The sequence below is a fragment of the Telmatherina bonti genome (assembly GCF_933228915.1).
Source record: "Telmatherina bonti genome assembly, chromosome: 12".
Classification (NCBI taxonomy): domain Eukaryota; kingdom Metazoa; phylum Chordata; class Actinopteri; order Atheriniformes; family Telmatherinidae; genus Telmatherina; species Telmatherina bonti.
The window spans coordinates 36,233,437-36,255,128 of NC_136610.1; the positions used below are offsets into that span (position 1 = coordinate 36,233,437).

A 21,692-nucleotide genomic window follows, 5' to 3' on the forward strand; every position below is an offset into this window, starting at 1 on the left:
GGAGAAAACAATGGGGAGACAGAGACACTATTTATAGCAGCGTTAAACGACATGAGAAACTGCAGCAACAGTTTTAAGCCACAGCAACCAAACCAAGCAGGTCCCGCCGTAATTAACCGCCGATTCCGACGCCACACGTGGCGTTCACAGCAGGTGAGATTCGCCTCTGAAACTCCCAGAAAGACAAGTGCTGTCTGAGCGTTCGTTTAGGTTTTGTTTGGCTTGGTTCATGGCAGATTTAATCAGCTGTTGCCACTCAGCTAATCAAGCAAAATATCAACAGAAAAGCTTTATTCATTTATTGCACTGCATACAATTACATTTGATTGGCTGATGAAATACGAAGCACTTTTATTGATTAAATTCCTCCAAATAAGGTGAAATAATGAAAACGGCTCCACTTCAACCAGTTACATCTACGTCGATGTTAAATAATCTGGATCGGTTTTCTTAGCAAAGACATTTTCAGTGAATGTCTCTTAAGTAAATGAGTGAAGAATTTTCCTTTTTTCTTTTCTTTTCATCATCTGTGATGTTTTAACAGCAGTCCTGTCTGCTACAATCCCCTCCACCCTGGTCTAACCCTGCTACACACTGGTTGTCAAACTTTTTCTACCCCTGGAGGAATTTCTTGTCTGTGTGCTTCGATGGTTGTACGTAGAAACTAACTCTTATTGTTATTGTAACAGCATCGTTATCTATAACAAATTTCACAATGCTGGACAGTAAAGTGTATTGCAACACATCGGGTTGTATCATTGTCTCATGCCAGTCTTTTCAGCTCTTCAGAAACCTACAGGTGAGGCGCAACCCATCTTATTTATGCAGCTATGCTTGTATCACATCATATGTAGTATGGCATGGTGTGCTTTGTTATGTTATGGTGGGTTATGGCATGGAATGGCATGGCATGGCATGGCTGGCAGTATGTATGTGTGTTATGTTAATGTATGTTATGCTATGCTATGCTATGTTATGTTATGTTATGCAATGCTATGTTATGGTAGGCTAGGTTATGCTATGCTATGTTATGTTAGGCTAGGTCATGCTATGCTATGCTATGTTATGCTAGGTTATGCTATGCTATGTTATGTTATGCTATATTATGCTAGGTTATGCTATGCTATGTTATGTTATATTATGCTATGCTATGTTATGTTATATTATGCTAGGTTATGCTATGTTATGTTATGTTATATTATGCTAGGTTATACTATGTTATGTTATGTTATATTATGCTATAGTATGCTAATCTATGTTATGTTATATTATGCTAGGTTACGCTATGTTAAGTTATGTTATGCTATGTTAAATTTTGCTATAGTATCCTATGCTATGTTATGTTATGCTATGCTATGTTATATTATATTATGCTACAGTATGCTAATCTATGTTATGTTATATTATGCTAGGTTACACTATGTAATGTTATGCTATGCTATGTTATGTTATGCTCTGTTATATTTTGCTATAGTATGCTATGTTATGTTATGCTCTGTTATATTTTGCTATAGTATGCTATGTTATGTTATGTTATGTTGTTATGTTATGTTATATTATGCCAGGTTATGTTATGCTATGCTATGTTATATTTTGCTATAGTATGCTATGCTATGGCATGGCGCAGTTTTCTGTGCTGTGCTGCACTGTGCAATGCTATGCTATGTAGCATGGCATGGGATGGTATACCATACCATATGCCACATGGTATAAGATTGTATAGTATGGTATTGCAGCCTTAAAGTAGCTTTTAATTGAAATCTGTACTTGCGTGATTTTAAGGGGTTAGAGAATGACAAGGAAACACATTTAGGACACAACTAAACATACTTTTAGAGTCTGTTGGATACACTCAGAACACACTTCAGAACAGCCGCAGTGATGAGCTGCAGCTAATGGGGAGCCAAATCAATAAATAAACGTCTACTTCTTGCGTTTGCTTTTAGCACCATTTTCTGTTAGAAGGAAGAGCCTTAAACGCTCCAGTTGGGAAACTAAAATCCGAGCACTAAAGTTATATGTGCTGCCAGTTTTTGTATTCCATTTCCTCCAAAGACCTCTAACAGAAAACTGCGCTTTGATAGACTGGACCTCTGGTTCCGCCTGGACCTGTGTGTTGGTGAAGAAAACTGTTGGCGGACGCCCTCGGCTAACACAGAGGTCTAATATTTGTAAAACCTCCCCTGGGCCTCGCAAACCCACATTTACTTCTATGACTGGCTACATCTGTGAGGCTTGTGGGGTTTTCCTTACACTGATGTGCAAACCGTAAGAAGTTAATGCTCCAGATGAGGGATCTGGATCAGTGGTGCCGTTGTTTGATTCCCTGTCAAATGGTTGCAGCTTCACTGTGCAACATGTGCGCCAGTATCTCCCTTTATTCATGATTCTGCTGTAAATCGGCCCACCCAGAGGAAATTATATCCTGCACATCTTCATAATGTCACCACGGCTCTGAAACTTTCCGTGGATGGTATCGCGTGAGACCATGACCCTGCAGTTTCCATCTTTCTAGTAAAACCATCACAGGATTCCCAACAGCTCCATGAACACTCCAGTTCATCTTTCTACATGTTGTCTCAGCTGCTGGTAGTTTCACCTTTTTTTGTTTGAATAAACACACAGTTTCTAATCATTTCCTGGTTGTTTTATTTTGTAACTTTTATTTAACCCTCTTATTAGCATGTGCTAATTATGTGCTAATTGCATGAAATGAGTGAATCTCTGCAACCACGAGGCTTATGTGAATAGTTTCTGAGTCGTAGTGAAGCATGCCGTTATTTTTATCTTTCAGCTTTGTTAGGGTCACTAGTCGGGTTGACTCATCTATTTCCTTTATGTCTTTAGTTTAAAAAAATCCCGAAATAAAAAATCTGAAAAAAAAAAGAAGAAAATTCTCGCTTTTTATATGAAATATTTCCAGATTTGTTCATTTCTTCTATAAGGTTTGCTTTCTATCTAATTCTAGGGTCTACAAAGATGCAATCACTTCAACAAGGTAAGAATAAAATACGGATTAATAATGGTTAATTTAGCAACCAGATACCCTGATGTACAGTTGTGATGTTCGAACGGAGTAAGAAAGTGCTAATATACTGAAATATTAAGTTTTCTGTGACTTTATATCAATGTTCAAACTATTTAGGATCAGCAGATGAAGCAGATTTTACTTTTTTTTTAACGCAGATCTGTTCTCATGCTGTAAGGTGGTGCGAAGCATGTAGCAGCTTTGTGTGTTTACGACGTTGTGAAAGTAAAATCGCAGAATGTTTTTTTACATTATCGCCATATCTGGTAATATATTGCATTGCTGGGCCTGTGTTGGGATACATATCGTACCGCCAGATGCTCGTCTTCGTCTGCATGGATTCATTTAAACAGGGCTTCATTTTCAGAACTTGGATTTTATTTTCATGCTGATCTTTTTTCTCATGGTTGCTTTTTAATAATATTTTGTTTTTCACTGAACTCGTCTCTTATTCGTTCTATAAACTTCATATCTATAATATGCTCAATAAAAAAACAAAGATGGCACCAGATCACACAACCAGAACCAGATCACACAACCAGAACCAGATCACACAACCAGAACCAGAACCAGATCACACAACCAGAACCGGACCCAGATCACACCACCAGAACCAGATCACACAACCAGAACCGGACCCAGATCACACCACCAGAACCAGATCACACAACCAGAACCGGACCCAGATCACACCACCAGAACCAGATCACACAACCAGAACCAGAACCAGATCACACAACCAGAACCAGATCACACAACCAGAACCAGATCACACAACCAGAACCGGACCCAGATCACACCACCAGAACCAGATCACACAACCAGAACCAGAACCAGATCACACAACCAGAACCAGATCACACAACCAGAACCAGAACCAGATCACACAACCAGAACCAGATCACACAACCAGAACCAGAACCAGATCACACAACCAGAACCGGACCCAGATCACACCACCAGAACCAGATCACACAACCAGAACCGGACCCAGATCACACCACCAGAACCAGATCACACAACCAGAACCGGACCCAGATCACACCACCAGAACCAGATCACACAACCAGAACCAGAACCAGATCACACAACCAGAACCAGATCACACAACCAGAACCAGAACCAGATCACACAACCAGAACCAGATCACACAACCAGAACCAGAACCAGATCACACAACCAGAACCGGACCCAGATCACACCACCAGAACCAGAACCAGAACCAGATCACACAACCAGAACCAGATCACAAAACCAGAACCAGAACCAGATCACACCACCGAAACCAGATCATACCACCAGAACCGGACCCAGATCAAACCACCAGAACCAGAACCAGATCACACAACCAGAACCAGAACCAGATCACACCACCAGAACCAGAACCAGATCACACCACCGAAACCAGATCACACCACCAGAACCGGACCCAGATCAAACCACCAGAACCAGAACCAGATCACACAACCAGAACCGGACCCAGATCACACCACCAGAACCAGATCACACCACCAGAACCGGACCCAGATCAAACCACCAGAACCAGAACCAGAACCAGATCACACAACCAGAGCCAGATCACACAACCAGAACCGGACCCAGATCACACCACCAGAACCAGAAGCAGATCACACAACCAGAACCAGAACCAGATCACACAACCAGAACCAGAACCAGATCACACCACCAGAACCAGAACCAGATCACAGCACCGGAACCAGAACCAGATCACACCACCGGAACCAGAACCAGATCACACCACCAGAACCGGACCCAGATCACACCACCAGAACCAGAACCAGATCACACAACCAGAACCGGACCCAGATCACACCACCAGAACCAGATCACACCACCAGAACCGGACCCAGATCAAACCACCAGAACCAGAACCAGAACCAGATCACACAACCAGAACCGGACCCAGATCACACCACCAGAACCAGAAGCAGATCACACAACCAGAACCAGAAGCAGATCACACAACCAGAACCAGAACCAGATCACACCACCAGAACCAGAACCAGATCACACCACCGGAACCAGAACCAGATCACACCACCGGAACCAGAACCAGATCACACCACCAGAACCGGACCCAGATCACACCACCAGAACCAGAACCAGATCACACAACCAGAACCGGACCCAGATCACACCACCAGAACCAGATCACACCACCAGAACCGGACCCAGATCAAACCACCAGAACCAGAACCAGAACCAGATCACACAACCAGAGCCAGATCACACAACCAGAACCAGAACCAGATCACACCACCAGAACCAGAACCAGATCACACAACCAGAACCAGAACCAGATCACACCACCAGAACCAGAACCAGATCACACAACCAGAACCAGAACCAGATCACACAACCAGAACCAGACTACACCACCCACCATTAATACTAATATTAATGCTACTATTTTAATACTATTATTACTACCACCATTAACTAATACTATCATTACTACTACTACTAATACTATTATTACTACCACCATTAACTAATACTATCATTACTACTACTACTAATACTATTATTACTACCACCATTAACTAATACTATCATTACTACTACTACTAATACTATTATTACTACCACCATTAACTAATACTATCATTACTACTACTACTAATACTATTACTACCACCATTAACTAATACTATCATTACTACTACTACTAATACTATTACACCATTAACTAATACTATCATTACTACTACTACTAATACTATTATTACTACCACCATTAACTAATACTATCATTACTACTACTACTACTACTATTACACCATTAACTAATACTATCATTACTACTACTACTAATACTATTATTACTACCACCATTAACTAATACTATCATTACTACTACTACTAATACTATTACACCATTAACTAATACTATCATTACTACTACTACTAATACTATTATTACTACCACCATTAACTAATACTATCATTACTACTACTACTAATACTATTATTACTACCACCATTAACTAATATTATCATTACTACTACTACTAATACTATTATTACTACCACCACTAACCAATATTATCATTACTACTACTACTAATACTATTATTACTACCACCATTAACTAATACTATCATTACTACTACTACTAATACTATTATTACTACCACCATTAACTAATACTATCATTACTACTACTACTACTACTATTATTACTACCACCATTAACTAATACTATCATTACTACTACTACTACTACTACTATTATTACTACCACCACTAACCAATACTATCATTACTACTACTACTAATACTATTATTACTACCACCATTAACTAATACTATCATTACTACTACTACTACTACTATTACACCATTAACTAATACTATCATTACTACTACTACTAATACTATTATTACTACCACCATTAACTAATACTATCATTACTACTACTACTAATACTATTACACCATTAACTAATACTATCATTACTACTACTACTAATACTATTATTACTACCACCATTAACTAATACTATCATTACTACTACTACTAATACTATTATTACTACCACCATTAACTAATATTATCATTACTACTACTACTAATACTATTATTACTACCACCATTAACTAATATTATCATTACTACTACTACTAATACTATTATTACTACCACCACTAACCAATATTATCATTACTACTACTACTAATACTATTATTACTACCACCATTAACTAATACTATCATTACTACTACTACTAATACTATTATTACTACCACCATTAACTAATACTATCATTACTACTACTACTAATACTATTATTACTACCACCACTAACTAATACTATCATTACTACTACTACTAATACTATTATTACTACCACCACTAACCAATACTATCATTACTACTACTACTAATACTATTATTACTACCACCATTAACTAATACTATCATTACTACTACTACTAATACTATTATTACTACTGATAATAATACTGTTAATATAATTATTACAACTAATTGCTTTAAAATTTACATCCAGTTTAAATAATCTGTTTTTCTTTATTCTGTAACTGTGTTTCTTCAGTGTTTTACGTTAAACCATATATGAAATGTATGGCCTTATTTCCTGCTCCCGCCACCATTTAAAATGTTAAAACGATCCACATCTGGATCACAACAGTTTTCCATGTCGGTGTAATGTTGACTTTAACGTCTTCCAGCTTAATGTTGCTGCTTCACAGGTCAGCAACGTTAAAAACTTCTTCTGTCCGACTGGTCCGTAACCCGGGAAGCCATCACCCAGTTTAATCTCTGCATGGTTACATAGTATAGAAAAGATAAATGACAGCATTGATTATGTGGAGAATATTTCATTTATGTGCAGCAGACATCAGGAATGTAGTGGAGCTTGGTGTCAGGAGCGTCAAACATTTGCATCAGGCAGAGAAAGCAGTCAGGACGTGGTGGGCTCTCTGTGCGCCAACGTGGGAAGCAGATTTGTTCGTTCGTGCCTCTTTTGACATGTTCTGACACATTTTGCACCACTGATGTGTCACCACTCAACTTTTAGTTTTGGCCTCGAGGGAGGAAGCACCAAGGCGTGATGTAAAAACTACCACCATGGTTTCAGTAAGTTTTTCAACCTGCCTGGCAGAGTCCAGCAATAAGTTTACTTTAAATTTAGCTGCTGCTGATTTTCCAACAGTCTGGTTCTGCCAGACACTGTTCGGTGGGAGATTTCTCCCAAATCTGGCTCAAACTGTAAACTGCTAACAGTCTGCCAGGAAAACCAGCCACACATGATGACTTATTCTTGTTAACTGCAAAGAATTGTCTGATAAATATGAATCTGTCAAGAAAAAATGAATTATAAATTCTAAAATGTAAAATATACATGATCAGTTGTGAGTCATAGTTTACTGTAAATTTGCGAATCTAATTAAAATTATCCCATTCAGGTCTGAAGTTAATGATGAAGAGGACTGGCCGTCTTCTCTGGATCTTACTCTTAAACAGGCAACAGCCGAAAACACATAGTTAATAAGTATTTAATGTTATTATTCTTGTATTATCAAGTAAAACATTCTCATGGTTGGTTTTTAAATGTCTTCATGAGTTGTATCTCCATGGATACATAGCCTTATTAGAGTAAATAAATAGAGTAAAATGAATAAATACACCATTTAATCTGAAGACAGCAATAATAAATGGTTTGATAGTTAAGTTTAGATAAATGTCGAGCACCGTTTTCCACTATCGCCTCTTGTCTGTATGAGTTGCAGCGAAACGTGCAACTCAAGCTTTTTGTTTATGAACCAGATTTTATGATGGCAGTAAAAGTAGTTTAACATGTTGTTGACTTGAACTTTTGGTCTGTTCAGTTTTGCCCACAGATGTTTTCTATTTCTTTTTCTACTGTTTTGAATAAAAATGCAATTAAATGCATTTTTCCGGACATTAGCCTGAGTTTACATTATTAATGTCTGTGTCTGTTATTTACTTCGTTCACCCATTGAAATACATTTAAATTAAATTAAATGTTTCTTTTTGGGATGTGACGCCCTCGCCACAATTATGTTTTTCTTTGTCTACAGGTCGGGAGGTGTGTTATGGCGGTTCACATTCACCGGAGCACCTGGCTGTAGTGCACCTGCAGTGGGCTTACTCACTCTCTCTCTCCCACAGCTTGTTGTTGGTTTGTTTGTTCAGACACTGACTTTAAACCACTTGACACCACTGACTTCCTCTTTTACACACTGCACACACTTATCTTCTGTTCTTTTTATGTTAATAAATATATTTTTGTGGTAGACAGCATGGCTTTCCCTCATTGTTGTCACTGCTGACCATGCGAGATGTGAAAAATTGGGGGCTTGTCCGGGATTTGTTGTTTTCTGCATGGTGTTGTGCATTGAATTGCTTTTGTTCTTTGAGGATGGGCAGTGTAGCCTGTGTCGGTAGTGATGGCTCCACGTCCCGTCTGCTCTGTGCATGGTGGTGAGCGTCGGTTTTGGTCGGCAGGGTTAGCTCTGAAGTAGATGGGTTGTTTGGTGCTTTTTGGTTTGCATTGGTGGTGTATCTACTATCTGTGTTTATTGCTGCATGGGGACATGATGAGCTTTGTTCCCGTCTAGGTGTGATGCTGTGTCGCGAGGATCTGGCAGCTTGGGTCGAGTTCGCTTTGGATTTGTTGCTGTTGGAGCGGTAGTGTTGTGGCCGTGTGGGTAAAGCGATGGCTTGGGGGCACATCCATGGATTTGGGGGTTGGGGTTGCTAGCATGCTAGTCACCTTTCTCCTGTCCAGCGGGCTTTTGTGCGTAAATACTTCCCACAGAGATGCAAGAAGACTAGGGGCAGTCTGCTGTTGTTGTTTGTTGCTTTTTGGGAAAGTATTGTTACGCAATTAAAATGTGATTAATCAATATTAATTAATTATAAAGCCTGTAATTACTTAGATCATTTTTTTTGGTGTCTCAATTGAAATGAAAAAATTTGTAAAAAACCAGCAAGAGCTTTTGTGCAAATAATCACGTTCTCTTGCCATTTCCAGACAATATCACACCTTCATGACGTTTAAACGTAATATCCCGTTTAATATAAAAATAGACAAAAATAGAAACGCTGATCATTTCTGCCTCTTCATCGTCCCTCTATTTATCATTCTCTCCACACTTCTCCTCACCCCTCCACATCCATCACTGTTGTGACATCGTTTACTGGGGTCCAGTACTGACAGCATGCTTTCCTCTGAACCAGAATTATAACCGTTTAATCATCTGAGAGATTCCCGCTCAGGCCTCGGCCGATGGAAACAGGTTTTAATGGACTTAACGTCCAGGTGACTCACGTGGAAATGTGTGTGTGTGTGTGTGTGTGTGTGTGTATGTGCGTGAGAGAGAGAGACTTTAATTGATGTTACTGTCAGATCACAGTTAATTTCAAGGACTAAAAGATGGCAAGAATATGAAAGATAAATGGAAGATGGGCGGGAGCTGCAGAACAAGTCTGCAGGCAGAAAGAAGGACAAAATTCAAAGAGAAAATAGATACCAAAGAGAAATGAGTGAGAGGAAGATTCAGGGGGAAAATATAGAAGAAGCAATTACTGAGGCAGAAATCCTTTCTCTCTGAAATAGCTGCTCAGATAGATAGATGTCCACACATGCACAAAAACACACACACTATTCAGCCAAAGGGAAAGCACTCGGTCAGAAAGACATGTGGTGACTCAGAAAGCGCACGTACATGCCTACCATTTCCCATTTAAACTCACTTTTTCATCAATAGTCTGGTTATTATTTTCCTGGCCTACAAATGTCAGGAAATGTTGTAAAAATGCCAAAAATCACAGATTCAGGTGGCAAAATTTCCTTGATTCATGTATTTATAACACACGCATGCATCAAAAATAAAAACCACTTTTAGACCTTTCACGATGCTTCAGAGTATTACGAAGTGTACGGAAACCTAAAAGAAAATATATCCAGAAGCATTTTTTCCATATTGCTTAAATTCTCTTCTCCCCATCTGAGCTAATTATTTAAATCTTTAACACATAAATAAAAGTATTAGGTCACTTGTCAAGCTTGTTTTCTGAGGAAAGATAACGCCTTCCTGAGGGCGTAAGCTGAACTCAGAGCCAGGAGATGGCCAGGTGTATCAGAGGTGCATCTGGCTTTTTACCATCACCTGTTTTCTACATAAGGAGTGTCAGCAAGGCACCAGTAACCCTAAAACACATTTTAACAACATTCTTTAACCCGTTTTTGTCTCCAATGGACAACCGCTGATAAAAGAACAATAAAAACTTCAACCTCTTTCTAACCAGTAGCATCACTCCTCTACAGGTGTCAGCAGGTGAGTTTTACAGCAGAAAGTAGCAGTGAAACTCCCTCAGCGTTGCTTTAGCTCAGATTTTCTGTTTATACTGCTGCCTAATGACCGTGTCTGATCTGGTTCAACATCCTCCGGGCTGCTGAGGACAGTCCGTAGACGGTAAAGTGTTTAAAATCCCTGCAGATTAGATCAGAGCCTTACGGCCATTCATGCTCAGAGCGTCCGCCTTCAAAACTGCAGGAGTTTATGAGGAGTTGCTGCACACAGGTGACCTGCATCTCCACCAGAATCCAGAGAAACAACAGAATCCTCTCCGTTGGCAGCTGCTAGGAAGTCCTCAACTCAAACCCATAGCTCGGATCCTCATTCTGGTCAAGACTAGCTCATGGGAACATCTGCTCCTCTAAAGCTGCAGAAGCTTTTTCAACACAGAGATAAAATTTTACCCGACTGTTCTGGTGTGTTACGTTCTGAAGATGTGCCATTTAACTCGGGGAGGCGGTAGAAGGACTCCCTTGTGCAAACGTAACGGGTGTAAGGATCACTCATCAATGAGCAGAGGGTAATCTCTTTATGATCGCATGTCTTTTGTACTGAAAGTGTATCTGCAGGTTGGGGGGCGGACAATAACAGCTACATATCCTGCGTCTCTGTACAGACGATGTGGACTGAGTTCAGGAAATGAAGTTGTGCCACCATTCTTTAACAGCCAAATGCAACTGTTTATTGATGGCAGATTAAAGAGGAAAGACGTCACGTAAACATGGAAGTTTAGAGATGAGGCGGGCGGTCCAGTGAGTTTTATGAACCAGTGAGACCGATATAAACACTGTCAGACCCAGAAACACGTCAGGCCACCAGGAAACTGGTCAGCATGCAGGGTGGCCGCTCTGTCCCTGCGTTACTCGCTACTTTACTCGTTACTGCATTTGAAAAGTAACGTCACTACTTATTACTTTACTTTCAGAGTGGATCCACGGAGAAACACCGTGCTGACGCTGCGGTCTGCAGGAAGACGTGTCTCGCTGTGAAGTCCTAACCAAGAAGACGAACACTGTGACGATGTCCTGCTGTGCTGCCACTGTAGGGCTGATCCGTGCTACCAGAAGCTACGAAAACGTTCGTAAGGTTGAAGATCCCCACAGCTCCACAGCTACGTGTTCTCGTGTAAATTAGACCTAATAACGCGTTGCTAGAAGAACCGCAGATCCAACTTCCTGCTCAGGTCTGTCGTAGGTTTTTACAAGGGTTGTAACGATATGCTTTTGTCCCGATTTGATTCCAATTATTTGGGTGCCAATTTAATTGAAATTGCGATTCTTACAATTCTTGCATATTGCTGATTTTTGTAGATTAAAAACTAAATAAAATGTACAAAACTTTTTTTTGCTCGTCATTTTTCTTGATTTCAATTAAAAAAAAAAAAAACAACAACACAGAAGCCAGATCATCATTCTGCTGCAATAACGCCCAAGAAGACAAGTAAAAAAATGACAAACATTTTGTAATGGATTATTTTTATTTATTTGAAAAATTAATGGATTTTTTAACAAAAAAAAAATTTTTTTTTTAAATTGTCAAGCAAAGAATCCCGATATTCGATTTTTCGATTAAATTTTTCCACCCCTAGTTTTCACTGAGTGCAGGAAAGGAAATTTAACACGTTACTACCATAGATTGTATATAAAAGATGGGCGGAGCCTCCGTGACGTCACCCGTAGGTTTCTGAAGAGCTGAATTGAAGCTCGGTGGGCGGTTCCTACCATCACCATCTTGGCAGGGGCATGCGTGTCGTCTCACCTGGAAAATACAAATATGGGCAAAGAGGTGGAGCTGAGAGGGGGGCTGTGAGCGTCATGGTGGATGATTGACATCGAGCAAACTCCGAGATTTCTGTAGCTAAGAGCTAACCGAGCTAACCCGGATATAACAGGAGCTAACCAGCTAACGGAGGTAAGCGGGCTAAAGCTAAGTCACGTTGTTAACCAGCTAAAAACTGCGGTTGTTCTACGTTTTTCTTACTTGAAGCGGGAGATCGGGTACCTGTCAATCAAAAGGACACGCCCCTAAATATGCCGAATTTTGAGATTAAATTACTTTTAAATGGGCGAGTTGGAAAAAATTCATTCCCCCGACAGTTGTCATGAAGGTAAACCTGACTTATTAAACCTAAAATTGGAGTTTTATACCAGACGTAAACATGTTTATTTCTGCTGTGAAGTTGGTCTTTTTAACATGAGAGTTTATGGGGATTTGCTCTGTTTTGCAGCCCCTAGTGGATGAAGGGGGAACTGCAGGTTTATGCACTTCAGCATAGGCTCCACTTTTAGCCGCCGAAGGCTCCTTCAATCTTTCATATACGGGCTATGGTTGCCACCAACGCCAAGCTGTAAGAGCTTGTTTGTGATCCATATTATTCCAATAAATATTTTTAATTCATCATTTCTTCTTTCTTGCCAAGTCTGATAAATCTTTCCAAATGTCAAACTCTGGCGCTGAATTTATTGGTTTTTCACTGAGTTAGATGGCAAAAAGTTGCTTTTAAAAGTAAATGTGGTTGAAGTCTGAGTGACACAAGCTGCACAGACACAAACGTATGAAAAATCCACGACAGCGGCGTTTAAAATGACAACAAGCCTGCCAGTAAATGTATAATAACCAGCATCATAAACATCAGCAGCCTGAGGGAACAGAGGAGCTGAATACAGTGATAACTGTCAGCATTTCCCCAAGTATAACACATGATTATGACCTGACACTCCATCCTGACTTGCTGAATGGGTGCTTGCTTATTATATTAATTTGTCACATCAGCGAGGGGCCCGTTTGCACCCCACGAGCAGGCACCTATAAAATTACATAATAAGCACATTAATGTGGTTCCACTCAAATGATTTCCTTTTTATTCCTGCGTCTTTTCATGTTTCAAATCCAGCAGAGTGTCTCGTTTCCTTTGTGCTGGAATTAAATGTCATTAGGAGGTAATTATAGTAATGCGTTAAAGACTAAAGAAGCAGATCCTCTCTGAGAGAGAAAGAGAGAGACGGCTGCCTCGGAGTATAAACTACTGAAAACATCACAAAAGCAAACAGTCTATTCATGTTTACAATAACATGGATATAGTGATGTTCCACTTGGAGATTGGCAGGAAGAAAAGAAGAGAGGATAATGTGCAAAGACAAAGTCAAACAGAATCAAATCTGCAGCCTGATGAATGTAAACATCTTCTCCCGCGCTGTCCTCGGAGAAATATTAACATATCCTTTTCATATTTCTGCTTCATTTCTGGACAATTTTCTGAGTATATTTTCACTGCATGATAAGGAAAGGTTTCCTTTGCTTGCTAAATTACGTACAGCGTGGAACTTTATCCTTTAACGTGGCTCTCTGAGGCCAAATTGTGCCACAGGAGGAAAAAAAAGCTGCTCTGCTGTCATGAAAAATGCCAAAGTCAAATGAAGACTGCCAATCATCCAGTCAGCACGACTGAAGTTTGGAGTTGTGTACGGTTCAGGCCGAGGTTGGACGGGATTTTTGAAAATCTTCAAGGAATTTCTGTCCATGGGCTCCTCATTTATTCGGTTTCATCTGCTCCTTTTCATCATCCATATTTCAGCTGTTTACAGAGCTGCAGTGGCCGCCATCGCTGGGATTACCAGCATGCTGGAGAGATCACAAGCCTTGCCCTCAGAGGAGGCTGAGCGGATGTGAGTTGGTTTCACTCATATGTGCATGTTTATGTACGAGTCAGCCCGCCGGATAGGATTGTTGAGAGCATAGAAGGTCTATCACACACAGCTCCCTCCTGAAAACGGGATTTTCTGGCCTCCATCGTGGTTTTGGGACGTTTTCTTCCTGCCTCAAATGCAGTTTAATTTCTTGCAAACATGTTTTTTTTTTTTTTGTCTTGTTGCTGGAAGTTTTTATAAAAGTCAGAACTATGCAGGCCGGTATCAGTCGAGCAAACATGGGGAGGCGTGTCACTGTCGGGACGCAAGCCCATTAAGAACAACTTATGTTGCACGTTGATTAAAGGAGAATTAATTCATTCATTTTCTATACCGCTTCACCAGAAAGAGGCAAACCAGGCGAATGCTCGGAGCCCCAAGCCAGGAGGGGGCCTCCATGGGCCACCCAACTTTGGATCAAGACCAAATAAAGACAATGTGGAGGAGTCCCACTCAGTGTTTCTGTCACCTGAATAATTAAAGATTTTTTTTATCAGTGAAAGAAGAGTAACAGACTGGGTGGAAAAGATTAGAGGAGATGAGGCGAGAGGAGACAAAATGAGGTGAGATTAAACGAGATGAAACCAGATGAGACAAGACGGGACAGGACGAGTTAAAACGAGATGAGATGAGACGAGATTAAATGAAATGAGACAAGATGAGATTGAATAAGATGAAACGATATGAGATGAGATGAGATGAGATGAGGAGACGGGATGAGACAAGACAAAACAAGATGAGATGGGACAAACGAGACGAGATGAAATGAGATGACATGAGATTAAATGAGATGAGATAAACAAAATGAGATTAAATGAGATTAGATTAAATGAGATTAGATGAGATGAGATGAAATGAGATGAGATGAGATGAGATGAGATGAGATGAGATGAGATGAGATGAGATGAGATGAGATTAAATGAGATGAGATGAGATGAGATGAGATGAGGAGACGGGATGAAACAAGAAAACAAGATGAGATGGGACAAACGAGACGAGATGAAATGAGATGAGATGAGATTAAATGAGATGAGATAAACAAAATGAGATTAAATGAGATTAGATTAAATGAGATTAGATGAGATGAGATGACATGAGATTAAATGAGATGAGATGACATGAGATTAAATGAGATGAGATAAACAAAATGAGATTAAATGAGATGAGATGAGATGAGATTAAATGAGATGAGATACACAAAATGAGATTAAATGAGATTAGATTAAATGAGATTAGATGAGATGAGATGACATGAGATTAAATGAGATGAGATAAACAAAATGAGATTAAATGAGATGAGATGAGATGAGATGAGATGAGATGAGACGAGATGATATAATAATCCTGGAAGGAATTTCTCACACCTGCTTCTCACCCACTCCATCAAAACATTCACACACTAAGAAAATATAATAAAAAAATAAGAAAATAAAAAAAATCTACAATCAATTAAGAGAATTTAAAAAATGAAACCTAATAATAATCCTGTCTTAAAAGTGAAATGCAACCAAATTAAAGATAAATATTTATAAATATAAAACTGTGTTTCTATTGGTATCTAACTTTACTACAACACCTGTTATGTTTCTTAGAATGAGCCGTTTATATCAGCGCGCGGTGACTCATGGCAGCTGCCACCATTTTTACTACGGTGTCTCAGAACGGACAAACAGCTCTGCACATGAAGCTTTAAAACTGCAGTACAGGCTTCGTTTAGGAGCACCATTTGGGACAAGTAGCGCTTTAAAAGGACCACAGAAGAAGAAAATGCCCATGCAGTTACCTCCAGTGAAGTCATCGCTGCACCTGAGGCAACTGCATCCACTCAAGCATGAAAACATGGTCATGTCTGGAAGACTTTTGGCCACTGATGGCCACCATACAGTCACAACTGTGCTTGGCATTTCAAGTCTATACCAATCCTCACCACTAGATATCAGTAAATCTTATGCACTGAACCTTTTCCTTTGTTTTAGAGTTTACCTTCAGAAGTTTTCAACAAAAACACAAAGTCTTCAAATCTTCCCTCTCAAACAGCACTGAACTCTGCCTGAGTTTAAGGGACGTGCCACCAGTCATGGTTTGGAGCTAAATGTCTAAAAATTCTGATAAAAGGTTGAGATTGAAGCGACGTGTGGAAATAGACATAACCAGAAGCGAGACAGAAAAAATGACAGAATTAATCAAAATAAACATAATATTCAAATCAAGTTTCTTCATTATCGGGTCGGCGTATGTCAGTACAGGGAATAGAAATGGTCGTTCTCCAAGGCCGCGGTGCAAACGCAAAACAAGTTTACAGTAAAAAAAAAAAAAAAGAAAGAAAATAAAAATAGTGGAAAATACTGAAGAAATGAAGTAATAAAATACTATCAAATTAGGCAACCAAAGTTAGTAAATAAGTAGAACAAAGAAAAACCAGGTGAAGTTGATAAAACTAATATAACAGGCCGTGTACCTGAGTACAAAAATACTGATATGTGGTTCAAGCTTTAGGTTGTGGTTGAAGGTGTAGAGAGGTGGATGCAGGGCCAGGGGAGCTTCCTGACAGCCTGATGGATGAAGCTGTCCTTCACTCTGCTGGTCCTGCACCAGAGACTCTGCAGCCTAATGCCTGACAGCAGCAGGCTGAAGATGCTATGAGACGGGTGGGATCAGAAGTGATGCAGAGGGCAGGTGAGGACGGACGTCATGCAGGCTGCGCACCACGCGGTGATAAAGGAGGCCAGGATGCTCTCTGTTGATGGAAAGTTTCAGGGTCTCTGGCTCTGCTCAGCTTGTGGAGGAAGTGGAGTTACTGCTGGGCTTCCTTAGACAGTGATGACGCTTCTGCGACGCCTACTAGGGCTGCCACATACACTGTTTTAACTAGTCACCGGTTGTTTTGGCATAAAATTTTCAAGTACTGGATAGTTTTACAACACCAAATGAGGTTGGAGCCTGAAATCAAAAATAAATTATCCAAAAAAATATTTAACAGTCAACTGGCAAAAAAGCCAACCAAAACGGACTGATCCCGACTGTCACGGCCAACGCCGACTGTCACGACAGACCCAATTGTCATGACTGACCCGACTGTCACGATTGTCACAACAGACCCAATTGTCACAACAGACCCGACTGTCACGACTGACCCGACTGTCACAACTGACCCCGACTGTCACAACTGACCCCGACTGTCACGACTGACCCCGACTGTCATGATTGTCACAACAGACCCAATTGTCACAACTGACCCCGACTGTCACGATTGTCACAACAGACCCGACTGTCACGACTGACCCGACTGTCACGACTGACCCCGACTGTCACAACTGACCCCGACTGTCACAACTGACCCGACTGTCACGACTGACCCCACTGTCACAACAGACCCGGCTGTCACGACTGACACCACTGTCACAACTGACCCCGACTGTCACGACTGAGCCGATTGTCACAACAGACCCGACTGTCACGACTGACCCGACTGTCACGACTGACCCAGACTGTCACGACTGTCACAACTGAACCCAATTGTCACGACTGACCCGACTGTCACGACTGACCCCGACTGTCACAACTGACCCCGACTGTCACGACTGACCTCACTGTCACAACTGACCCGACTGTCACGACTGACCCGACTGTCACAACTGACCCGACTGTCACGACTGGCCCGACTGTCATGACTGACCCCACTGTCACAACTGACCCGACTGTCACGACTGACCCCGACTGTCACAACTGACCCCGACTGTCACAACTGACCTCACTGTCACAACTGACCTCACTGTCACGACTGACCCGACTGTCACAACTGACCCGACTGTCACGACTGGCCCGACTGTCACGACTGACCCCACTGTCACAACTGACCCCACTGTCACAACTGACCCGACTGTCACGACTGACACCGACTGTCACGACTGGCCCGACTGTCACGACTGACCCCACTGTCACAACTGACCGACTGTCACGACTGACCCGACTGTCACAACTGACCCCGACTGTCACGACTGACCCGACTGTCACGACTGACCCCACTGTCACAACTGACCCGACTGTCACGACTGACCCGACTGTCACAACTGACCCCGACTGTCACGACTGGCCCGACTGTCATGACTGACCCCGACTGTCACGACTGACCCGACTGTCACGACTGACCCAAACTGTCACAACTGAACCCAATTGTCACAACTGACCCGACTGTCACGACTGACCCAACTGTCACAACTGACCCCGACTGTCACGACTGACCCGACTGTCACGACTGACCCCACTGTCACAACTGACCCGACTGTCACGACTGACCCCGACTGTCACGACTGGCCCGACTGTCACGACTGACCCCACTGTCACAACTGACCCGACTGTCACGACTGACCCGACTGTCACAACTGACCCCGACTGTCACGACTGACCCGACTGTCACGACTGACCCCACTGTCACAACTGACCCGACTGTCACGACTGACCCCGACTGTCACGACTGACCCGACTGTCACAACTGACCCGACTGTCACGACTGACCCGACTGTCACAACTGACCCCGACTGTCACGACTGACCCGACTGTCACGACTGACCCCACTGTCACAACTGACCCGACTGTCACGACTGACCCAGACTGTCACGACTGACCCGACTGTCACAACTGACCCGACTGTCACGACTGACCCGACTGTCACAACTGACCCCGACTGTCACGACTGACCCGACTGTCACGACTGACCCCACTGTCACAACTGACCCGACTGTCACGACTGACCCCGACTGTCACGACAGACCCGACTGTCACGACTGACCCGACTGTCACAACAGACCCGACTGTCACGACTGACCCCACTGTCACAACTGACCCGACTGTCACCACTGACCCGACTGTCACGACTGACCCCACTGTCACAACAGACCTGACTGTCACGACTGACCCAAACTGTCACAACTGAACCCAATTGTCACGACTGACTCGACTGTCATGACTGAACCCAACTGTCACGACAGACCCCGATTGTCAAAGCTCGACCTCCGACTGTCACTGCTGTGCATGGGTCTTCAGGACAGAAAGCTAGATGAGACAGCGTAAGGTAGGCTATGGGGGCATTTTTAAAGGACGAAAAGCTTAAAAAATAACAAATAAGTTGACTATTAAACTAGTCATCAGCTGTTTAATTAGTCAACGTGATTGTGACTAATATCCATCTTTATTAATTAATAATAACAATCTTTAGCCATTTGAATAATAAATACCCAATGAAGTGGTGCATGAGGGTAGGAATGGGACATAAATTGTTTTTCTGCGATGATAAATGTAAAATGTCTGCAGTGTGGAAAGTACTTTAGCTGATAACATCTGCTTGTTTCTGAATCAGTATCAAACTGGGACTGATGTTAAAAAAGACTTTTATCACTATTCATTCTGCTGATTTGAGCTGCAGACTATTATAAAGTCACAGTTGCCATTTAACATTAGAGCCTGTTGACGATATCTCGCACACACCAGTTTTACCTCATATTTGTTTCTTTTTCTTTAACTCAATCCCTGTCACCTCCTCTTCCTCTTTATCCCTTTCTTCCTCTTCCATCTCTCTCTATCTCTCTTCTTTCTCTCCCTCTCGGTCTCACCCACCAAGCTGTGGAGAGGCTGATAAGGAGTTGATTTACCATCCAATTAAATATTGTCATTGAAACATTGCTTCAAAAAAGCCCAGCGTTTTCACTCTGCGCTAATTGGCCTTACACTGGAATGTGCGTGTGTGTGGCGTGTGTGTGTTTTTTTGCCATTTTGTGTGTATCTAAAGCTTTTAGACCAGAAGAGAAAGATTACTGTTGTGCTTCACTTAAAAAAAAAAGGGTCATTTGAAGTTCAAATTCTGTGGTACGAGTGGAAGTTTTTGTCTGTGTTGGCTCTTTTTTCATCAACTCCAAACCACCCAAGTGAAACAAGTTATGAGTAGAAATGAATTTTAAAATTCTCAAAGCTCTGTTAATGAATATTTTCCACGCTTACATTTAACGGCGTCTCTAAAACAACAAAGCCGGGTCTCTTTTGCCTTTTTGTGCTCATTACAATTGTTTTATGACACATATACCCCATCATTAATTTAGTCTTCTAATCACACTTTCGTATTTGCTTCGCAACCCATAATCTGCTTCCTGCAGTGAAAAGGTTTAAAACCAGTTTGCTAACACTGAATAGCTCTGGTTAGTAGCTCGCATGTGGTGAAAGTTAAAATGTTCATAGCTAGTTAGCTCTCTATAGCAGGAGCTAGCTAAAGCACCTGGCCTGTAACAAAAGTAAGAAGATTTACAGCTGGTTAGCATTGCTTAGCTGTGGCTAGCCTGGTCAACTACCCCATAGTAACACTGATAGCTTAGTTAGCCTCCAAAGGGGGTTAGCCCCAAACACTCCCAAAAGCTGAACATTTTGCACAAGTACAATCCAGTTCAGGAAGTACGGTTTGATTTGAGAGAAAATGAGGCAGAACCATAGACTGTATATAAAAAGATGGGCGGAGCCTCCGTGACGTCACCCGTAGGTTTCTGAAGAGCTGAATTGAAGCTCAGTGGGCGGTTCCTACCATCACCATCTTGGCAGGGGCATGCGTGTCGTCTCGCCCGAAAAATACAAATATGGGCAAAGAGGTGGAGCTGAGAGGGGGGCTGTGAGCGTCATGGCGGATGATTAACATAGAGCGAACTCCGAGCTGCCTGTAGCTAAGAGCTACCAAGCTAACCCGGAGCTAACAGGAGCTAACCAGCTAACGGAGGTAAGTGGGCTAAAGCTAAGTCACGTTGTTAACTGGCTAAAAACCACGGTTGTTCTACGTTCTGACTTGAAGCGGGAGATCGGGTACCTGTCAATCAAAAGGACACGCCCCTAAATATGCCAACTTCGAGATTAAATTACTTTTAAACGGGCAAGTTAGAAAAAAAATTCTCTCCACCCACAGTTGTCATGAAGGTAAACCTGACCTATTAAACCAAAAATGGATTTTTGTACCAGGCTGTAAACATGTTTATTTTCTGCTGTAAACATGTTTATTTCTGCTGTAAACATGTTTATTTCTGCTGTGAAGTTGGTCTTTTTAACATGGGAGTCTATGGGGATTCGCTCTGTTT

The 21,692-nt window shown here is 41.6% G+C and overlaps 1 protein-coding gene across 1 annotated transcript in view; it reads right to left on the minus strand.

The window, feature by feature from the left end:
* Positions 1-21,692, minus strand: part of aff2 (AF4/FMR2 family, member 2) — a gene marked incomplete at both ends in the record, with an annotated part of 265,149 nt that overhangs the window by 140,836 nt on the left and 102,621 nt on the right. The gene's annotated exons all lie outside the window — the stretch shown is intronic.